Consider the following 23,983-nt stretch of genomic DNA (forward strand, 5'->3'; position numbering starts at 1 on the left):
GGCCCTCAGTATGAAGTTATCATCTGCAAAACCTCAGCTAACTCATCTCCTATTCAGAGAACTGTGTTAAAAGCTAAAAGGTAGGGGTGCCTGGGTCACTCAGTTGGTTGAGCGACTGACTCTTGGTTTCTGCTCCAGTCATTATCTCAGGATCCTGGCATTGAGCACCCCACCAAGCACTGAGCAGAGGATACACTTGCACCATCTCTCTGAAAGAAATAATTAAAATCTTGAAGGAAAAGCTAAAATGTAAAATTCAAATGTAGGTAGAAATTCACATCCTACTATTTACTTGAGAAACTAACGATTTTGATAAAGCTTATCTAATGCTTAACGTTAGCTAGAGAAATATAAATGAGAATGATCTGTCAGTTTGCTAGTGGTTAAAGTGCAGCATTTGATCAGAAGAAGATACTGAACATATATTGGTGCCTCTCCTTTCTCAAGTGAGGAGGCTAAGAAGAAGGGAATGTCCTTGGGCTGAATTCCTTCTGGCCTTGATTTGATGCTCTCTCTAAAGGTCCTGCTGGCTCTCTTATCTCTCTGGGGATTTATCTATGGGATTTAACTCTAGCCTTTTCAAGACCCTTGGGCAGATTTTCTTTCTAGAAGAATTTCTCCATTATTGGAGAAATTGGCTTCCCAATATATTAATAAATCCAAACCTTATCAAAGGTGAAGGACCAAACTTTGGTTCCTTTATCTCTTTTCCTGTCCTCTATTTCCTTCTCTGGAAACAATGACTCTTGTACTCTATGTTCTTGAGATTCTGTCTCTGAACATCAAGAGGACTGAACACTACATTTACTCCCACCATCATGTTCTCTATGGCCTAAATCCAAAAGCAGTAGACACAATTTCAAACCATCAGCCCATTAGAGACATTCCAACCAGCACACCCTAAATGGCAGCCTCACATGGGTCCTTGAGGTCAATGTGCTAGTTCACACTGCTCAGTCTTTCTTACATAGAGCATCCCCCACAAAGGGCATTCCAACTTAGTCACTTCTTTTATAACCTTAGTTCCAAATCATTTGCCTTGACCCAGTTTTAGTACTCCATTTCCTTGTCTCTGGATTCTTACAACCACCATCCTTTCTATGCACACTCTTATTTGTATCGTTGATCTATCCTTTAGAATTAATGCACAGCATCATTTTCCTAACTACAACATTGGCTCAGTCCAACAATTAGGTTGGTTCTTCCTCAGCCACACTGCTTGGGTAATGCCTGTTTTGATTCTCCTGGAAGCTTGGTACCTCCTCAGGTCAGAGCCACTTTCTAGGTACAACATATTTTCTCCCTAATACAGCAAATGAAACAGAGTAAGAAAATTAAAGGATTACCAAGTTATAAAGGAACAACTGAGGCTCTTTTATTTAGCACAATCAGGATAAGGTAATAGGTCAATCAATTAAAACTCAGAGGGAGCAGAAGTACTGAGCTTTTGACTGCTAGAAGGTAAGAGTATCCTGTACAGAGAGAATAATGAGTGTCAGCTAAGCTAGTGAGCAGGTTGAATGGACGTCAGTAGATAAAGCCTCTCCACTCCAATCCTCAATTTACTCGATTTCTTTATAACACCCACCAAAATTTACCTCCTAGGCTAAAAAGAAAAGAAAAAGAAAAAAAGGAAGCATAATTTATGTTAAACAATCAATTTAATCTTGTTATATGACATTCCCTGGATCTGCAGTTCCAGGGAAGTGGCTTTTTTAAAAGCTCTGTTCCATTCACCTGTGACTCAGAATGCCTTCTAAAAATTATCAGTAAACTTGACTGGGAATTTCTGCCAAATGCAGAAGACATAAGGCACAAAAAAACTCAAATTCAAATCTCAAAGCAGATGGAATATGAATAATAAAAATCATGTTTGATTAGTAACTCAATAGCATCATATGATTGGACCAATTCACAGTGGTAATTGCAGCTTGGTACGTTATTCGTTCATTTATTTGAAATTTTGGAAGAGACTGTGCAGCACAGTTAGGAGGCTTTGAGAGGCTGGAGCCTTTTCTGTTGTCTCAATAGTGCCAGCCACAGCATGTTTAAACACTGCTGTTGCTAGCTGGGTGCCAATGTAGTTTCACTAGCAAGTATGGGCAAAGATATTTTTTTAGAAACTGAAAATAATTTCTGCCAAATCATGAAATCAATTTCTATGTCTATCAATTCCTAAAACAAACAAACACTTTTATTCATATTTAGAGATTCTGTGTAAAAACCATTCTTGTCACAAACACTTAATTCAAGGGCCTTACTGAGGAATCTCTTGGTGGGGAGCTTAGAATTATAATCAAAACAAAGTGATCTCTCCACTCTCTTTCATTCAGCTACAGCCATGGCAAGCCAACAAGATGGATTCTCTGGAGTATATTCAGATGAATCTGAGACACTGAGAGGAGATCTAAGTAAAAGTGGACTGCCTGGGAAACAGTTGTCAACTGTTTGAAGGGCATTTATCACTAAAAATGTTTGCTTTGGAGGTTTTTGTTCATAAAAAGAGAAGAAAGAGAATAAGTTTAGAGATGCATAAAGCCAAATCCATAGTATTTGCATGATTATAAATACTAAAATGTGTACATAAATCAAGTACATAGATATGCTACTCTTCCTTCACTCCCAGCCCATAACTAAATTATTGATTTCTCAAGAGCTAGGACATTGCCTTCTCATTCCTTGCCATCATGCTTAGTTTTCCCTGAGACTTTATTGATATATATACTCCACACAGGACAGCTGCTCAGTAAGTGTAATACAGTGTAGTAGGCAAGAACAAGCCAGATTGCCCGAGGTTCAAATCTCAAGCCTAATACTTGCCAGCTATGACCCTGGGCATATAACCTCTCTGGGTCTTACATTCCTTAACTAAATGTAAAGCACTTAGAGGAAATGATTGGTATTAGTAAGTGCTCAATAAACACTGGCGATTATCATAACTACAACATGTTAACCTTTGTGTGCAAGTGACTCACTGACTGCTTCCTAGAAGAAGAGACTCTAGAATGGAAATGCAACTTTCAATTACTAATAAATAGTCTTTCTTCAAACTCAAGGACATGGTATCAGAACATGGATAATCTGGAGTCATCAAAGTTGTATCCTCAGAAATAAGTGATAGATATGTTATGTCTCCTGCAAACTAACAACCAGAGAGGATGCCCTGTGGGTCCACAGGTCTTAGTGACCACATGGAAAATAAGTTAATGTACAAATTTGAAGAAATTCAAATTGTAGTATACTTCTGTCCTTAACTATCTGTGTGACTTTGGTATAATCATGTTACCTCTCTGGATTTCAATGTTTTCATGCATATAATAAGAAATTTGATCTAGCAGTGCTATTCAGTAGAACTTTCTGCTATGAAAATGTTCTGTATCTGCATGGTCAGGTATAGTAGCAACTAGTCCCACATGTGGCTATTGAGCACTTAGAGGGTAGTCAATGCAACTGAGGAAATGCATTTTTAATTTTCATTTTATTCATTTAAAATTAATTTACATTTAGTTTTATGCAGCCACAGATGGGTTGTGGCTACATATTAGATAGCACAGATAGGGTATTTTCTAAGATCTTTTCTGGTTCTAGCATTCTGTGATTCATAGAAGTTCTCTAGGTAAAAAATGTGGAAAACAAGTGTTATTATAGTGGATCATTAAACTTAATCTCTAGGGTCTGTATACTTTGGGAGGTGGTTAAAACAAAATATATAAAAAGGGACCTTTAAGGGGGGCTCTTGGAGGGATGAGCACTGGGTGTTATGCTCTATGTTGGCAAATTGAAAATAAATAAATAAATAAATAAATAAATAAATAAATAAATAAATAAATAAATAAGACCTTTAAGAACATAGGTCTTGAGAAAGTAAGAGCACTTCTGCCTGGAGAGAGTGGAGTACTCTAATGGCCTCCCTTCTCATTTTTTCCAAGTCCTTGACTGTATCTGACTTGAAAGTCTCACTTTCTAAAAAACACTCATCAATATTAATTGACATTTATTATTTATTATAGTGTAATTCATTTAATTCACAATAATCCTGTGATATAGATACATTATTATTATTATTATTGACTTACAGATGAAGAAAGTAAGGCAAAGAAATGTTAAGTAACTTGTCCCAGGCTATCCAGCTAGGAATGAATGAGTATACCAAGATATGAGCCCAGACAATTAACTCCAGAGTCTGTCTTTGTAAAAGTGAAAACAAACTTCTTAATGAATAATAACACACATATAGAACAGTGCTCAAGTCAAAAGTATACACTTGATAAATTTTCACAAAAATACCCAGATCATTGCTAGAACATTTTCAGCATCATGATCCCATTCAGTCACTGTTCACCCCACCTCAACTAAAGGATACCAACTATGCTACTTTCTAACACTATAGTTCAGTAGAACATATACTTTAACTTACTACATTGTTTATCCCTTAAGACAGTATTAGATGATCACATCTTTGTAACTAAGAGAAAAAAACAAACACACACATACAGCAAGAGTAATAGCTATTTGGTGATCTCAAACCCAACAGTAGTAAAATGGACAATCCAGAGGGAGGAAAGCTACTCACTCCATCAATATGTATTTTTTGAGCACTTATTATAAGGCAAGTACTGCACTAGTCAGCACTATTCAACACTGATCAAAACAGACAAGGTTTCTGCCTCATACAGCATTTAGTCCTTGGTCCAGCTCATCAACCAATGGTCAGTTTAGAGTGCTCAGTTTGACAGGCTCAGTGGCAGTGCCAATGGGGCTGCCAGCAGCTCAGAGAAGAGTTTCCCTGGCTTTGGTCCCTAGAATTTAAGCAGAATGCCCTTCGAGCCTCCTGGAATTTTGGAAAGGTGACAGTTGGAGCTCATTGCATGGCTTCACACTAAAAATAACTTTATAAACAATTTCTAAATACTGTCTTTATAAGCAAAAACTTGAGAAAAGTCTGCAGGCTTAATGTAACCGAGAGATTACAACATGAGATGGGAAATGTGGGAATATTGTGTGGACAGAAAAAAAAAAAGGCCACCAGGGAATTCCACTCCAGCTGATGAGGAATGATTGCTCTACAATGACAAGCAACTGAGAAACTCTCACTAATATTTTCCAGAGCAAGAAAGGGGCTGATGCAAGACAGTGAAGAGGGATACTTCCAACAAACATATTCTAGGATATCCACAAGCAAAGGGACCAGTGATAGTAAAAAAAAAAAAAAAAAAAAAAAAAGTTCTCATGCATTACTGAATGTTGAGCTGTGACCTAGGCATGTGTAGTATGCCTGGGGATACTTCAGTCACTGTCCTCCTCTGGCTCAGGGAGAATGTACATGAAGTCAACTCTTAAACGCACCCGTCTTACTTTTTCCAAAGTCAATTTGATCTCCCTCTAGAAATGCATATGCTAATATGACTTTGGGGAATTGTGCAAACCTACCAACACACCACAAGTTCAGCTGTTTAGACACTGTTGGGTTTTCTTAATGCTGAGAAAATAGCATGGGAGCCCTGCAGGAACTGTGCCATCACTGTGTTTTTCTTATCCAGGCTCAGTTCTCACACTAGCTGGAGCTCTTGCATCTACTGTACAATGAAAACATACTGTGGGAACAACTGAAATTGCATCTCGGGGGAGGAGATGGGGTGCATTATCTCCTGTTACCCAACTCCATACTATCCAACCAGTGTTACCCATCCTTGCGTCAAATCCACATAGCTAATGGAGCATGACTGACCCTGAGGGCCCCAGTCTATTTATTATAAACAGTGAATGGGAGTGAGCAGTAAACAGGACTTCCCACCACAAAAAGCTGATTGGGGCTGTGCAGAGGGCTTGTAGGGAAGCCCAAGTCCAGAGAGAGCAGCTAGCGTGCAGTGAACTGAAAGAGTGGCTCCAGGTTCTTTCCTGTAAATGAGCAATAGGCAAATTCCCAGGAGCTTTGCGGTGCCAATGAGGAGCAGCCAGGATTAAGCAAGGAATTCCGCATGGCTCAGGAAGTTCTGCCTCAAAGAAACGTCTGAGCAACAGAAGTCACACTTTCAAAAAGAAAATGTTAGGACATCTAAATCCACAGCTCATAATCTCTCCTTGCATTGATCTCAGCTTGAATACAATGTGACCTGGCAATCTTCCCACTTGTGTCTTGTGCCTTGACAAACCAGAGTACAAAAACTAATGCTTTATCTTTAGACTATGTGGAGCACACCCAAGGCTACTTTGTAAAGGTCTATGCACTGACCTGCTCCCTAGAACCCATCCAATACTGGTTAGGAAGTTCCCAGAGCCTGCAAATGGTAATTTCTGCCTCTTTGGCTGACAGTCAGTGCTCTAAAGGACGGTCCTCTTGGTTTTCCCTTCCTATGGCCAAAATCTCTTTACTCTGCATCCTGTTCTTTTCTTCAAGGAACTGGGGACTAGACTCTTCTATTCATTAATTCAATCCTCAAATATTTACTGAGCATCTACTATGTGTTAGGTGCCTTTCTATGTGCTGAGGATAGAGTACACTCAAGACAGACAAAGTTGCTTATTAGATTAGATTAGATTCTAATGAGGGAAAAGATGAAAGACAAGTAAGTAAATGCATCATTTAATATTAAGCAGTGATAACCAGCATGCAGAATAAAGAAAGCAAGCTAAAGAGACACAGAGTTATAGATAGGTCAGAGAAAGTCCCTCTAAGGATATGGAATTTGAGGAGAAACCTAATGATGTAAGCAAGCCATGTGGATACCAGGGAGAAACATGGCCTAGGAATAGCATAGTAGTAGGAATAGAAAGTACAAGGACTAGAAGGTGGAACCATGCTCAGCATGTAGGAGGAACAGCAAAGAGACAGGTATGGCTAGAATACAAGAAGCAAGGGGGGAATAAAAAACATGGTATCAGTATCAGAGAGGAAGGCAAGTGCCTAATCAGGTAAGATTCAGGTAAGGATTTTGCATTTCATTCTAGGGGAAAGGGAAGTCATTTGAGCATGGCTAAGATATGATCTTTATTTCTAAACTTCGTGACTCTCAGTGGCCGCACTCAATCAGAGTGGCCCCACAGTAAGACTGAGAACCAAAGTTCTAGCTGGAGAATACACAGTGAAGGAAAGAAAGACATAATGCCACAACAGTTCCAATGGCTCAAAGCTTAGATGTGACAGTGAGACCATGAGGATTCTTCAATACAACCTCCTGTCCTCTGCTCTTCTCTTTAAAATGACCCAGTTGCTACTCTTGGGATCTGGAAACATTCTGGGTCCATCATGTCTGTACCCTGACTAGCCACAGGTCCCTGGCATGCACATGTGCCTATGCTCAGCTTTCCACTTCCATTGCCTGCTATTCTCATATGCAGCCAAATTTCCTGTCATAGTGAATTATGCATCCTCCTCGACTCTGTTATGCCTCTATGCCTGGAATGTGCCCATTCTGCCACTTCTCTGTCTAGTATATCTGAGGAAACACCCACTCATCCTTTAAGAGTCAGCTTAAATAGTATCTTTTCTGTAAAAGACACACTGTGTTTCTGTTAACATGAATCACACTACTGAAGTACAGACAGATGACCATAGATAAGATAAATTATCCAGACTTGGGAGGAAAAGTACCTATTTTGAAAGATGCTATTTCTGCTTGTTGGGGTGGAGAATGTACAATACCACTGGGGTAGAAGAGGTAGACCACTGTAAGGGAAGATATGCTGCTAGCATCCTTCATCAGAGAGGAGGTCACTTCTGGGGTAGGAATAAGCAAACCAGAAAGGGAAAGATTTCTTAGGGACTGAGGAAATTTGGTTAGATGCTCATTCGTGGAAACTCTGAACTTTTATCAGGAGCTGATCCTGGCCACTGGGGTTAAGCATGGAGCTGGCCCAATGTGCTTCTGGGTTTATGTGCAATTTCTATCCTGCACATAAATTCACCACTGAATTGATTAAAAGAACGAAGCTTCCGCTCCCTTAGGTGAGAACTATGAGGAGGGCTGCTCCTCTATCAATGAGGACAACAGAGAAAGAATTGGATGGCTATCTGTTCTAGTTTTTTTTTCCTCTCTACAGCAGTAATAAAGCACAGAAAGTAGCCTGTTTCTTGGGTATGAAACTTCCAATCTGACATCCACAGATATTTTTTGTATGTAGGGAAATAAGTACTGGATTTATTAGAAAGACTTAATAGTATCTAGTACTATCTAACCCTTTTGAAATAATAAATTCCTCAAGATTCTTGGACATCTTCAGGGCAAGAAAACTGGGAAAGGTTTGAATTCTCACTCTGAGGGACAAATAAAGGGTTAGGATTGTTGAACTTTAGGCCACCAACATCAACAGACCCAATACCTACAAGACTGGACTCACAGGTTATGTCATTTTTGGCTTCTCTGCCCCATTCCTCCAGAACAGAGAAGGCATGTTATCCATCTCTTTTCTCCTGCTTTGCATTTAGTAGATGCTAAATAGATGTGCAATGAAAACTCACATGAGTGGGTAAATAAGGCAAAGGAAAGGAGATGAAGGAGAAAGCCAGGCAAAACTGGTCATATGGGAAGGTATATATATATTCAGACCAAAGACCTGTGTGCTTTCCAACACTTTCCTGAGTCCATAAAGGCAAATGCTTCACCTGTAAAACCATATACCACCTTTGATATATGCCATAAGAGGTCTTTCTATATCATTTATAGAAGAAATGCTTGCCAACCTATTCTACTACTATAGAACCAGCTCCACAATTTACCAGTAGATAAAGAATTTGTATTCCATCAAATGAGATGTTAAATAAAGTAGCTGCCCTGCATTGTGGACAGTCTTAATTCAGGAAGAAAACAGCAATCATAGCCTATCAAATGGTAATCCATTGCTTCTCATGACTAAATTGAGATTAAATCCCAAGTAGCTCCTTGTATAAGACCAAACTTGCTGAAATTCCAGAAAGGCAACTAAATTCTGAACTTCCCATTGACTCTGCTCATCAACTAAAAAGATTATAATTATTATTTTAATAACTGGGAGGAACAATGGGTTTTGTATAAAGGACATGAGTTTGAGTCCTGATTGCCTCCATTCAACTGTGAGACATTGGCCAAATCATTTAAGCACTCTGAAATTTAGAATCCTCAACAGTAAAGGGAAGATAGTAACAGTTAACTTGCAGTGTTGCTGTGAAAACTAAACAAAACAGTGCATGTGAAATAATTGTGAAGGACTGAACACAATATGAACATAAGTCATTTTGGATACAGTTCTGTTATTAGAATAACAATGGAATGAACCAATATATTTACAACCTATTTACTTTATTGTTATAATTTAAAAATATAGTCAAGGAGGGACGTCTGGGTGGCTCAGCAGTTGAGCGTCTGCCTTTGGCTCAGAGCATGATCCCAGGATCTGGGATTGAGTCCCACTTCGGGCTCCTTGCAGGGAGCCTACTTCTCCCTCTCCCTGTGTCTCTGCCTCTCTCTCTCTGTGTCTCTCATGAATAAATAAATAAAACCTTTAAAAAAAAAAGACTATAGTCAAGAAATAACATTAAATTTTATGCAGGAATCTGTATTCTAATCAACATATATGAAAATTCTTGAGATGTTTTCTTTAGTATCATTAATCAGAGTTACAGCAAATGAAAGAGCCCCTGGGAGAAACATAAAGTCTCTAAGACTATTTTTATAATTTATTGCCTTTCATGTTTTTCTTTCCAAATCTGCCTCAAAATATTGGTTCCCTATAGCCATTCATACTTTGTAAAATTTTAACTGGGCAGAAAAAATTTATCTGGCCAGGCATAGCAAGGTCAGAAAGTATAAATACAAAGATGGACAGAAATGACATAAAAATTCTAAATGTCAACAGAGCAAGAAACCAAACAAATAAATTAAAGCACAATTGAAAGATTACAAAGTGGGGTAAAATGTAGCATGCAGAAAATAGGTTAAATTCCTGCATTTGTAAGTTTTTAATACAAAAATTATAACCAATACAATGGCAAAAATGGTCAAATGGCATAGAAAGATAATTCATATGAGGAAAACACAAATGGCCAATAAGAAGAATGTCTGAGGGGCGCCTGTGCAGCTCAGTCAGTTAAGCATCTGCCTTTGGCTTAGATCATGATCCCAGGATCCCATGTCAGGCTCTCTGCTCAGCAGGAAGTCTGCTTCTCTCTCTCCCTCTGCCTGCTGCTCTGCCTGCTTGTGCATGTGCTCTTTCTCTCTCTAATAAATAAAATCTTTAAAAAGAAAAAAAAAAGAATGCCTCATCTCCCTAGGAATTTTTTTTTTAAGATTTTTATTTGTTTATTTGAGAGAGAAGCAGTGGGGAGAGTCAAAGGGGAAGAAGGGAGAAGCAGACTCCCTGCTGAGCAGAGAGTCTAACAGAGGGCTTGGCGCTGGATTTCAGGACCCTGAGACCATGACCTGAGCTAAGGTAGACACTTAACCTACTGAGTCACCCAAGCACCCCTGATCTCCCTAGAAATTAAAAGAGTGTAAAGTAAAACAACAAGAAGCTATTTTTCACTTATCAGATGGGCAAAGGTTTAAAAGAATGCTAATACCCTTTATTGGTGAGGGTGTAGGAAGTGGGCCTCTCATTAAATGTTGGAGGGATTAATCTTGCTACAACCTTACTGAAGGGCAATTTGGCAAGACCCATAAAAATCTAAAATATGCAAACTCTTTGACCCAACTCTTCCACATCTAGATATTAATTCTAAAGAAATCCTGAGACAGATGCACAAGAAGTCTGTACAAAGTTATCTCTTGTGGAGTTGTTTATTACAGAAAACTCTGAAAGCAACTTAAATATCCAGAGGATTATTTTGAATAAATGATGAAATATACACACCATGGAAAAAAACACCATCACAAACAGTGATGTTGACCTACTTACTGATGTGGAAAAGCAATTTGTAATTAAGAGACAAAACAGTAAAAAAAAAATGAATCTGGTTATTGTCATTGGGTGAAATAGGGTTGATATCCACTCTATAATTCTCTCAAATGTTCCATTTATGTTTTTATTATACCAAGCATGTAATAACAACTACTGTTATAAGAGGTAAAAGCTATTTCCAAAATGGTTTTTGGTCAAAGCAATATAGCTATTTTCACAATAACTATTTTACATCACACAATATTTTAAGTACTTCCTTTTTTCTTGGAGTTCACAACTGAAAAATATTTGAGACCATTCCAACACAATATTCTCTCTAGGAGAGCATAATTTGTTTTCAGCCTCACAATTTGATATGCTGACGTAAAATCTAAAATAATGAATTAGCCTCTTTCTCCCCAACCCCCACCAGGAATTGTTGCCTCCTTTCCTACTTTTCTATTGCTAGGACAAACCTCAACTCCAAATCAAAGAACCCAACTGCATGCAATAACCTTCTCACACAAGGCTGTTATCACTTCTCTCGTTTTTGCTTGCCCATCTCTGAGGTGACCAAGGGCTTGGGCCTGGAGTTACTTTATTTAAGAATAGCAGTGTAATTCCATTTAAAAAAGCAGTCAGTTCAATAAAAAAAAATGTATTCAGGACCAGAGCTTAGTTGATATAGCACAGCAAATGGAACATACTGTGGTTCTAGAATAAGGCTGCACAGATTTAGATTTTACTTACTATCTGTGTGACTTTGACAAATTACACTAAGCCTCAGATCCCCCACCTACACAATATGTTCATGAATATCTTCTTCATAGGATGATTATGAAGATGAAAAGAGAAATCACATATACAACACTTAGCACAGTACTGACAAGTAGTTAACACTCATGGATGCTGATCATTAATATCATCATTTACTTTAATTATCTGTTGTTATATAATTATTCCAGTTTCGGTGGATCAGGAATCTGAGGAAGGCTTGGCTAGGTTTCCTGGCTCTGTATCTTGCACAAGGCTACAGTCAAGGTGTCAGCTGGAGTTGCAGTGATCTTACTGATAAAGGGGGGAAGGATCCACTTCCAATGGAGTCAAGGTACTGAATTCGCAAGATTTAGCACCTCGTGGGCTGCTGGACTAAGGTCCTATTTCTCAGTGAAGTGGCCCTCAGTTCCTTGCCATGTAAGCCTCTCAACAGGCCAGCTGAGAACAGGGCAGGCAGCTTACTTCATTAGACAGAGTGAGTAAAAGGGCAAGAAGGAGTGCCAGCATGAGGGAAAGTGCAAGCAAGATGGAATTCATAGACTTTGATAACCTAATATTGGATGTAACAGCTGATCACTTTTGTGATCATTTTCTATTACTTAGCAGTAAGTCACTAGTCCCAGCCTACAAACGAGGGGAAGGAATTATACAAGGGAGTAAATACAAGAGGTAGGGATCATTGATGGTCTTTAAAAACAAACAAACAAACAAACAAACAAAAAACCTACATCATTTTTCAATGTTTTTCAAGAAAATGCTAACATCTGAGAAGTATATTGTATGACTTTAGTAGACTTATACAAACCCAAACAAATTTCAAAGTGTCTAATTAGAGTTAACAGATCATTCTGTATGAACTATTATCTATTTTAACATGGCAATTGGGTAGTTCACAGAGACCTCCTAACTAATGGATAGAGTTGGTGGTACAGAGGTCTTCTCTGTTATTGATATTACAAAAACAAAAAGGTTTTTTTCCTATTTGTTTTCCAAATATAATCCAACTCTCTGCCCTTTAAGATACTCCTTAACTAAATAAAATCTTTTTTTTTTTAAGATTTTATTTATCTATTCATGAGAGACCCAGAAAGAGAGAGAGGCAGAGACACAGGCAGAGGGAGAGGCAGGCTCCATGCAGGGAGCCCAACGTGGGACTCGATCCCGGGTCTCCAGGATCACACCCTGGGCCAAAGGCAGGTGCCAAACTGCTGAGCCACCCGGGCTGCCCTTTAACTAACTTTTAAAGGGATTAGTCACCACCTCTGCTCTTGGGGTCACTTTCCTCCTAGAGTAAAGAAAGGTGGGCCCACACTTTGAATCCATCTAAGTCACAGTCTACCTCTTACTGTCTTTTGATTCCTAATGGCCCTGGGGCTGTTGTTGATCTTCACAATTCAGCCTAGTTTGTAAGTACCCCACTTTCTTTACTCCTCAAAACCCCAGAGAGACTTTATCACTTGATTTCAAAGAGCAATTCAGTTCTTCTTGGGTCTTTCAATTCTCTTTCCAGATCATACCTTATACTACAAAAACAAAAACAAAGCAATTTTCTCCCTAATTGGAATTTTATTCTCTGAGAAGCACAGCTACCTTTCAAAATTGTGTTTTCTTTTTCATCACACAAATTATACTTTAATATTAAATATTTTCTTCCTTTTACAATGACCTAAATAAATCTATCTATATATATGTGTGTGTGTAGGTGTGTGTGTCTATAAATCCATATATATATGTGTGTGTGTGTGTGTATATGTGTATATACACAATATAATATTTATGGAGTAGGAAAAATTCATTTGTCTTTCAACTGATTTATTAGATTCAATGCAATGTCAATCAAAAACTTAGTAAGCTCTTCTAAAAGAGAAACTGACAAGATAATTATAAATATAGGACACCTGAGTGGCATAGTCAGTTAAGCATCAAGCTTGAGGTTTTGGCTCAAGTTGTGGTCTCAGGGTCATGAGATGTAGCCCTGGATCTGGCTCTGTGCTCAGCTAAGAGTCTGCTTCAGATTCTTTCTCCTCTCCCTCTGCCCCTCCTGTTCATGCTCTCTCTCTCTCTCTAAAATAAATAAATATTTAGAAAAATATAATTCTAAATATATATTTATATATATAAAAAAATGAGAAATGAGTTATATATATATAAACAAAAATGAGAATAACCAAGATAATCTTTAAAGAAGAAACAAAAAGCTGGAGAACTTGAACATCCAGACTTCAGGACTTACTATAAGTTAATAAATAGTGATTAAGATGAGGTAGGGTTGTCACTAAGACAAAATAAAGAATTTGTGGGAAAGAATAAAGAGACCAGAAATAGAACCACATACATACAGATGTTTGATTTCCAATGAAGTCATCAATCAAGATCAGTACAGAAAAGAAGGATCTTATAAATGATGTGGGAACAACTGCATATCAAATGAAAAACTATAAATCTTGATCTCTACCTCACACAACACCAAAAATTAATTTGAGATGGACATTCACATGTAAGCTTAAAAATGATAAATGATAAAGCTTCTAAATAAAAACATGAAAAAACAGGGCATCTGGGTGGCTCAGTGGGTTAAGTGTCTATCTTCAGCTCAGGTCATGATCTCAGGGTCCTGGGATCCAGCCCTGAGCCCTGTGTTGGGCTCCCTGTTCAGTGAGGAGTTTGCTTCTCCCTCTCCCTCTGCCCCTTCTCCCACTTCCCCTACTCATGGTCTCTCTCTCTCTCTTAAATAAATAAAATCTTAAAAAAAACCAAATACTTGAAAATATCTTCAATAACCTGAAACAGGCAAAAAGTTCTTAGATGCCAAAAGCATTCATTATGAAAGAAAAATTGATAAATAGTTATTTTATACAAATTAGTAATTTCTACTTATCAAAAGATACTGTTAGGTGACAAGATATGACAAGTCATAGTCTAAGAAAATATGTACAATATAATATCTAATAAAAGACTCATATCTAGAATATATTTTAAAAATCAGTAATAAAAAGACAGACAACCCAACTTAAAAATGGGCAAAATACCTGAACAAGCACAGCATTTCACCAAAAAATAGCACCTAAATGACCAATAAGCATAAGAAAACATTTTCAAAATCATTATTCATGTATGAAATACAAATTAAAATCACAATAATATATCACAATATACCCATCAGAATGATGAGAGGGTAGAAAAGACAATCCCAAGTGCTGTCAAAGATGTAGAGTAACTGGAAATCTCACACACTGCTAGTGGAAATGAAAATGTTATAACTACTTTAGAAAAACAGCAATTTCTAATCAAGAAAAACATCGTTTACCCCATGACAATTCTACTATTAAGTTTATACAGATGAGAAATGAATACATACATTCACAAAAGAATGCTCATTGAGGTACAAAAACTATAAATAACAGAAATGTCTATTAAGACAAGAATGGATAAATAAATTGTAATATTACAATGGGACTACCTTCCATGTGTGGAAGAGCACACAGAAGTGAAAAGAAACTCATTGGACTGCAACAACATGGATATATTTTCAAAAAAATTACGTTGAGTAAAAGAAGACAGCCACTAAAAAGTACAACTTTAGAATTTTACATGACTTTCAAGAATAGACAAAACTAGTCCATGGAGGTAGAAGTAAGAATAAATGTTACCCTCAGAGGGGAGGTGGGATACTACTGAGTGGAGAGGGGACATGAGCTAACTTTCTGGAGAGATAGAAATGTTTTAGATCTTAATCTAGGTGATAGGCATATTGGTATATAAATATGTGAAAAAAAGTTTTTGACCTGTACACTTAAGATGTCGGCATTTTGTAATGTGCAAATCACACCTCAATAAACACTGAAAAAATTAAAATATTGAAAAAGCTTTTTTCTCATTAGGCAGAACCTCCTACTCCACTATCACAGAACAACCAGAAAAACTTCAATATCCTACCATGTCCTGTTTGGAGAAGTATTATCCTCCCATCTTTCCCTATTGGGAACTACCAAGTAATTCATTAATTCGATTGCTATTTATGCAGCATTCACTATGTTCTCTTAGAGCAGAATTGGATTTATGGAGCCACAGCTGTGGGAAGAACTAACTACTTCATCCCTAGAGTACACTTGCCCCAGTGATTGGCTCAGGGCAGGCAGTCTGGGCTCCTGAGTGGCACCGGATGAGAGCCAACTCCTAATTATACACACAAACTTCTGGTTCAACTAGAAATTCAGGGGCAGGCGCCTCACATACCAACCGGTGAGTGAGTGCAGACATGGGAGCTCCTTGCCTCCATTTAATCCCTTGTCCTTTGTCTCATGAGCATGCTAGACAAAACATGTGATGGGGGATTAAAAGAGGGGGCTAATCTTGACAAACAGAAGGTTGCCAAACCACCTTCAAAGGACTTGAGATAACTCAACAAGAATTTTTTCTTCCCTGAGGAGTACCAAGGAACTGATGGCATCTAGGGTGGTTGTCTAGTTGAGGGTGGAGTCAGAGCCAGCATTGTAGATAAAGGGAGGGAGGTTAGTAAGACAGGTTTTCCAACCACATGGGAATATGAGGTGGAGAAGTGGCTTGGTTTGTTTCCAGAGTCAGTGCCAGCTGAAGGTATTTACTACCAAAGTCTTCAGGTAAATTCTCCTAAATATCTTCCAAGTTTCTATTCTTTGAAACAGAATTAGACCAGGATTTGTTGCTAAGGCACAATTAGCATTTCACTGGTGTTCATCAAGAATTGTACTCATTTTTTTTTTCTAAATGAGCCAACAACCAAGGTTTTTTTGAAGAAGTACAAGCTTCAATGTAGAAAACCAATGTTATGTATAAAATGTGAGTGACTCCCATACTATTGTTCTTTGTTCACTGCCTCATTATCCTCAACTTCTAAGGATGCAGATATCTTCTCTTACCTTAAACATTCATAGCCTTACACCAGAAATACCAATGACTTTTAAAACATTATGTATTTGTGGCATTTTTATAATAATGCACTTTGCTGTTTAAGGCTTCTAGGAACAAACACTCATACACACAATTGTTTTTGGTCAGCTTATAATACAAGCTGTTAAAAGTATGCACATAGAATACCCTAGAGTTAGTAAAAATATGAGATAAATAAATGCATATCAATTTTAAATTAATATTGATTCCTTTAAAATAATATCTAGGAATATACTTATTCCAACAAAAACTGGCCATCCCTCCTCTCTGTAAAATAAATAAATAAATATATTTTTTTAAGTCTGGTAAGCAATGGCAGCATTATAGAAATATGTGACAAATATCCCAGGCTATTCTTTAAAGGAGACAATAGTCTTTTTTTTTTTTTTTTTTGACAATAGTCATTTTTGATAATAAGACCTTTTGTGAAATTTTTAAAAAGGAGAGAAACCCACCCAATCTCATTCCAGTGCTATCATTCCTCTACTGATGAGGACATAATACATTTAAACCATGTATCTCACCATCACTATATGAATGAAACTTTTTAGATTTTTAAAATAAAATTTAAAGAACCTCCCTGTTAATAAATTAATCAAAGAGTTCACAGAAACACAGAAGAGTATAAAGAAAATATAATCACCTATTATCCCCACCACTGAGAGATTAATAATTTTAAAGGTGAGTTTTATATATTACCTTAAAAGGGATTAGGATGAAGCTGAGATTTTAGTTTATAAAAACTAAACAGTAGGAGAGAAAAATCAAGTTATAACATTGTCTCTAAAGTCAGTCCTCAAGTAATCAATGCCAAATATATAAGAGCCTTTGGTGTTAGAGATTCTTAGCCTATCATCTGAAGAAGTAGTGCCTTTTCCACCTCAGAAAGCTGTGTCTCACAGAATCGAACAAGCCAAGGGGTATTTATCTTTCCAAGCAAATTTGGCTCAGTAAGATGGAACAGGAGGTACTATTAGCTTTATTAAATACAATTGGAGCCACTGAAATCTTTTATCCATTAGCTATGGTCAAATCCAAACAATCTTGTCAATATCTGGACTCCAGAAACAAAGGGTTGTATTCTTCCCAAGGGCCTGAACTTTACCTATGAGGACCAAGGTAAGGAAAAAGGCATTCTTGACAAAGTCCTAAAGTATAAACATAAGTTTACTACCAATTATTGTAATTGTGAGCCAACAAAGATATATGGCACCTGAATTCCTCCATTTACATTTCTAGAGTCCATATAAAACCAACTGAATGAGCATTTCCTCTTTCCCATCTTCCTGTATGTCTTTGGTCAGGCTGATGTCCCTCCTCTGTGTCTCAGCCACTAAGCTGACTCCATGAATCTGGAGCAAAGTGGGAACTAGTCTGGGTTGGAGAGGCAGACCACAGTGAAGGCTGAAGTAATAGGACTAAATCACATCTCCAAAGAAGAGTATGTAAAGTAAGAAAAAGGAAAGACCACAACAGAGACCTGAGGAATCCTTAAAGTTTGGCAAGACATGGTGACTGACAAAAAGTAGGGGACAAGGAACAGGGGCATGTACAATGGTATCTGGTTTTTTGTTTGTTTGTTTGTTTAATGAAAATAAGCTTTATTACATCAAGTAATAAATACATACAAAGATGCAAACAGTTTTAGTCATTTTCTTCCAGATGTTTGGATCAACTTACAGGAAAAGCAGAACTGAAATCCACACAGTCTTAGTAGGAAAATTTTGGTGGGGGAGGAGGAGTTCTTGTTAGGTTAGGTTTGGTAGGTTGCTCTTTCTTCTGTATTTATAACTTGTGCATTTTTTAATTTGACCTCAAAGCACTAATAGTCATGCAAGCAAATGCTTAATTAAGCTCAAAAGAAGTTACATTAAGCAGAATCCACACCATGTGGCAAACTTACGCACTCAAAACAAAACCCTCAGAGTTGTATTAGCTTATGAAAGATAATGTAAAACAATCTGAGTAACTTAAGTGTACTCCAAAAAGAAGATGAAAGGAGCTGGGATATCTGCTGTGAGATAGGGATCTTTTACGTGCATCTTTTAAATCAATGCTTAAAAAAAAGAAAACAAAAAAATAAAAATGCTTAAAAAATAAAAATAAAAACAAAAACAAAAAACCCTGGGTAATTCCTATTTAAAATGTAAATCCTAGTCAACTGCAAAGTATTTCTCAATCTCAGAGCCTCATGAACCATGGGAGGGACACCGGAAGGAGAAACCAAACTGTTACCATTTTGAAAACAAGAGTTTCATCTGAACATGGGAGATGAGCTGTAACTTCTGGTCTTGGAAGAAGATGGAAAACCTTCCACGCTGATAGGCAGCTAGGACCTGGGATTCCGTTCCGTCTCAGCCAAGCACTCTCGAACCAGTCCTCTGGCGTGAATGATGCCTCGTTTTAGTCTCTCCATGGCGCTCTTGCTCCCTGCATAGGTGGGTCTAATCTCTTTCCCCAACTCTTCAATGATGGCCAGCAGCTCAGCATATTTGCTTTGGGTACCTGGCTGTTCCCAGTTCCCTGGGTATAACCTAGAGATGGTGGCCCGTAGTCACTCAGCAGCTGGCGGTACTGGGAGGATGTGGCCATTCTGGTGGAGGGCGGGTGGACGCTCCCAGCGGCGCTGAGGGAGGCGGCGGGCATGTGCGCGGCCAAGTTCGGTTTGTAAGACATCCCCGCGAGCGGCGGGGCGCGCAGGGGCGCCGGGGCCAGGCCCGCGGGGGCGGCGGCGAGGCGGCCCGGGCGTCCGTGCGCCCGTCCGTGCTCCCGCGCACTTTTTGGTGTTGACGGCTCGGGCCGCACCGGCAAATATGGCCGTCCCTCACCCTGACACCCGCTGCAGTATATCACCCATGCATCGGGCGGGCGGGCGCAGGGGCCGGTATCTGTATTTTGAACGCATACTATATCATTATCTGTTATAAAGATCTCCTTTATATTGAATATCTCAACAGCAAGAACTTTTTGCCTTATTTATCTTTGAATCTTCTTTAGCATCCAGCAGATGCTTAACTCACGACTACAGAAGAGAGAATAGGGGGAGGAAAGGGTAGAAGTAGAAAAGAAGGAAAAAATGGAACAGGAAGGAGAAAACCAGCCAAAGAGGTAATATTTCCACAAGGATTCCCTGTCCATCCTGCTGTTACAAACTTAGAATTGTGGTGACCAAGTCAGGCTTGGAACTGAAAGAAATAGAGCAAGAAGCTTAGATATACACCATTTCAATGCATATACAGCAGAATTTACTGCTGAGGAAACTCTAGGCTAACTCTAGGGAATGAGCCTCCAGAGCACAGATGAGGATCCCTGCTCCCACTCAGAGTACACAGTGCTTTTACACGTACACAGAAAAATAATGGTAACTTTAGTAAAGTCAAGGCTTCTGAAGTGAAGGTATCTTCACTGGTTCTTAAGTATGCTGAAAGAAGAAGCAGTAGAATATATCTTGGGAACCCAGTTGGCTCAATACTAAAAAGAAGGCACAAAGAACTTAATAGCAGCCAGATAAATATGTGTTTATAATTTTTCATTTACAGTGACTTGCAGGAGGTCACAAGACTACGAGGTGGCAAAGGGAGGGCAGAATGGTGGCTGGTTCAGAAGGCATTCATACTACCCTGCTGATGGATTCCCCACAAGGACAGCAAATGATAGTTCCTCAAATGGCTATGGTCTGCATCATCTAAAAACTCCAACTTATTTTCTTCCAACCAAAGTTAATCTCCATTTGACTTTGTAGGTCCTTGAAGCTAATAAATTATAGAACTACTTGCCCAGAAAAATATTTTTTATGGAAAGAATCTATTGTAATCTAGAGGAAACACTCATTGTCTGAATTCCAACAAACCTGTTCATGATATGTTTGAGTTCTCACACTCTGCTCAAAACCAAGAGACATACCATGAATAAAAACAGTTTATGGCCTATGATCCAAGACTCACACTGTACTGCAAATTCAGTATTCTAAATGGAAGGTGGGGTGAGGACAGGAAAGTTCACAAAAATCTTTTTATCTGGCCATACTTGAAACTCTTTGTTTAGTCTGAAGAAATCCAAATGATACAGTTCTTAAGATTCTTTTTTTTTTTTCACTTTGGCTTCGTTTGTGTTTGCTGCATACACCAAAAAATTATCAAAGTACAGAACTCATTTCTAGAGCAACTTAGAGTTAGCCCACACCAAACAATGAATTAAAAGAATGTGTTGGTTTTCTATAGTTTCTTCTGAGTACAATATTAATCTCCTGGGCACTTATAGGAATTTCCTTAGCAATTCAGTCAGGTAACACTTGCCCCCATTTTCCAAATGAAAAACTATTTTTGAAAAATGGCATAACATAGCCTATTCGTTTTTATGGAGTTCTCATTGCCTACTAATTTTCCCCTTCACTTACCTTCCTGTCACTCCTCTCCAAGAGAGGCATGAAACACCAACCATTTCTTTACAGCATTCATACATATACATACACACAAGCATAGATACCCACTGTGTTACTACACTTTATTTTCTATAGTCTTAATACTCTGGCATTTGAGGTATTGATCTTAGAAAGACTACCCCTCTCAGGGCTAACTAATTCCTGGAGATGACACTTTACTTCCCTGGGAGTGAGCCTTTAACAAAACCAACCAATCTAGAACCCATAACTCCCAACCATCTCCTTTATCAAATTCTCAAATATCAAGCCAATAATCCCTTTGCCTTTAATTACCCCAGGGCCAGGTACCAGCCAACTAGGAACCACCCCTATAACCCTGAGCTCACCAAATTATACAAATTATTCAATCCTAAACTTAGTGTACCTTCTCTGTCTCACCCATTTCTTCCCACAAAAATCCCAGTAAAGTCTCTGAGCCTTACTCTGCCCTCCACCTCTCTGCCTCCTGATTAATCCTGTTGTTTCCTTATATTGCTCTGCATGGCCTGATATGCTATGCCTTGTGTTCCTAGGGATCTGTGAGTATAAAATTCTTCCTCTATAACAATCATTTCTGGGTCTGTGTGTCTTACCACATCTGATAAAGAACAAATTGGGGGTACATTTTTAACTTATCCACCTTCTGAGAAAACTCAATAACCTAAGTGCTTTAAAATTCACTCACTTTTACTAGGTCACCTAAAAATAGAGGGACAAGGATGAGAAATTCTAGTTCAAGCCTCTAATAGGTAGGGAAGAAAGCATCCTCTAATCTCATTCTATCTAACTGCAAATGAGAGTCCTTACTTTAAGTGCTATGCCTATGAACACAATCGTATGTTTATTGTGTGTATTAATGTGTATATACATATGTGCTGTGAGCTTCCCAAGGCCAAACATAATGAGTCACACTTTTTTGCTTCTCCTAGCACAGGGAAGGATCACATTGTGTAAATGGTATTTTTTAGTGATTAATACATGGCCACTGAAGTTACAGTATGGATCAAATTGTGGATCTGTCACTTATTACCTTAAGTAAGAAGTTAACCTCATGGCTTAATTTCCTTAACTATAAAATGTATAAAATGATATGGCATACGTCATACAATTAAATGAATAATATACGTAATAAACTTAGCAAAATACCTAGAATATATAGAAAGCCTTTGATAGAGACACCTGAGTGGCTCAGTCAGTTAAGCATCTGACTCCCGATTTTGGCTCAGGTAGTGAGATCGAGGCCTTTGTCAGGGTCTGTGCTGGGTGTGGAGCCTGCTTAAGAATCCCACTCTTAAAAAAAAAAAAAAGAATCCCACTCTTGGGGATCCCTAGGTGGCTCAGCGGTTTGGCACCTCCCTTTGGCCCAGGGCGAGATCCTGGAGTTCCGAGATCGAGTCCCACATCGGGCTCCCGACATGGAGCCTGCTTCTCCCTCCTCCTGTGTCTCTGCCTCTCTCTCTCTCTCTCTCTCTCTCTCTATGTCTATCATAAATAAATAAATAAATAAATAAATAAATAAATAAATAAATAAATATTCCCACTCTCCCTAGTCCTCTGACCCTCCCCCACTGCTTGCACATGCAAGCTCTAACAAAGTCATAAAAATTAAAAATTAAACAAAGAGAGCCTTTGATATATATTTTCTAATATAATTATCGTGGTCCTTTAGAGTCGCAAGTTAAACAGCATTTAAGACAAAGTCAAATCTTACTATAGTAAGATACTATATAACGTTTATACCTACTCATCAGTTTAATTAGGAAAAATAAAATAAGAGTATTTGTTAAGCATCTTCTGTAAGCCCAACACTGACCTAGACTCTTTGTTTTATTTATTTCATCTAATCCTCACACAAACACTTTGAAGTAACATCGTATCTGCTTTACAAATGAGGTGACTAAAGCTCAGAGAGACCAATCTCTTCATGATAACCCAACTTTTAAGTAGCAGAGTCTGGATTTGAATAAAAACCTATCTAATGGGATCCCTGGGCAAGGTGGGGGAGGGTTAGTCCAGGTTAGTCCTGGAATCCTGGGATTGAGTCCCTTGTCAGGCTCCCTGCATGGAGCCTGCTTCTCTCTCTGCCTGTGTCTCTGCCTCTGTGTGTGTCTCTCATGAATAAATAAATGAAATCTTAAAAAAAAAAAAAAAACCTAATTCCCAAGCCCACTGGTCCTTGTTGCCTTCCAAGTAGAACTGTAATCCAACATCCTGGGAAACTTCAATTATTATAGGAGTTCCTGGGAACTGGCAGAGAACAGAGATAATATAGTGATGTGCTTCTTAGCAGAGAAAATATCCAGGGTTGCCCCTGTAAACAAAAAACATGGAGTAGAGATACAAGCACTGAGAGGAAATATGAAAAGACAGAAGCAGATGAAGTAAGAATTGGAAGAATTTAGAAAAGAAGTGGAAAAAACATATAGCATCACAAAAATGAAGTTTACATTAAATTCAGCATAAGGAGAGTAAACACTGACACAGATACAGTAAATCACATGAAGGATGTGGTTAGAAAAGTGAGGGGGGGAAATGGAAGTAAAGAAATGTTTAAAAAAGAGTTCAGAGAAGAAGATGAAAAATATGGAAGAAACTAAGTAAGAAAACACGAGTGAAAGTGACATCCCTGAAGAAGAAAACCCAAATAATGGAATAGTAAAATATTTCAAGATACAATTCAAACTGACATCTACGCACTATCTCAGGTAGCATCCTCCCAGGACAGTTTAGTTCTTGCAGGGGAGCTCTGCCATTGTCTATAGAGTTAGATCAAATCAAGCTCTTCTTCAAATTCAGCTCTATCAGCCAATCCCAGGAGTGCAACGTTTTGAATAATAAAATTGAGTCCTCAGGTATAAAAGCTATACATTTTTTTCCAAAAAGAAAGAAAGATTGATCTACAAATTAAAATTAAAAGATAGGGCAGTCTGGGTGGCTCAGCGGTTTAGCGCCGCCTTTGGCCCAGGGCCTGATCCCGGCTGGGATCAAGTCCCATGTCAGGCTCCC

The 23,983-nt window shown here is 38.3% G+C and overlaps 1 long non-coding RNA gene and 1 pseudogene across 1 annotated transcript in view; both read right to left on the minus strand.

Moving 5' to 3' along the window:
- LOC119870237 overlaps positions 1-23,983 on the minus strand; it is a 250,556-nt gene that overhangs the window by 221,452 nt on the left and 5,121 nt on the right. The gene's annotated exons all lie outside the window — the stretch shown is intronic.
- Positions 18,678-19,270, minus strand: LOC102154991 (annotated as a pseudogene).

The sequence above is a fragment of the Canis lupus genome, chromosome 2 (genome assembly GCF_011100685.1).
Source record: "Canis lupus familiaris isolate Mischka breed German Shepherd chromosome 2, alternate assembly UU_Cfam_GSD_1.0, whole genome shotgun sequence".
NCBI classification, from domain to species: domain Eukaryota; kingdom Metazoa; phylum Chordata; class Mammalia; order Carnivora; family Canidae; genus Canis; species Canis lupus.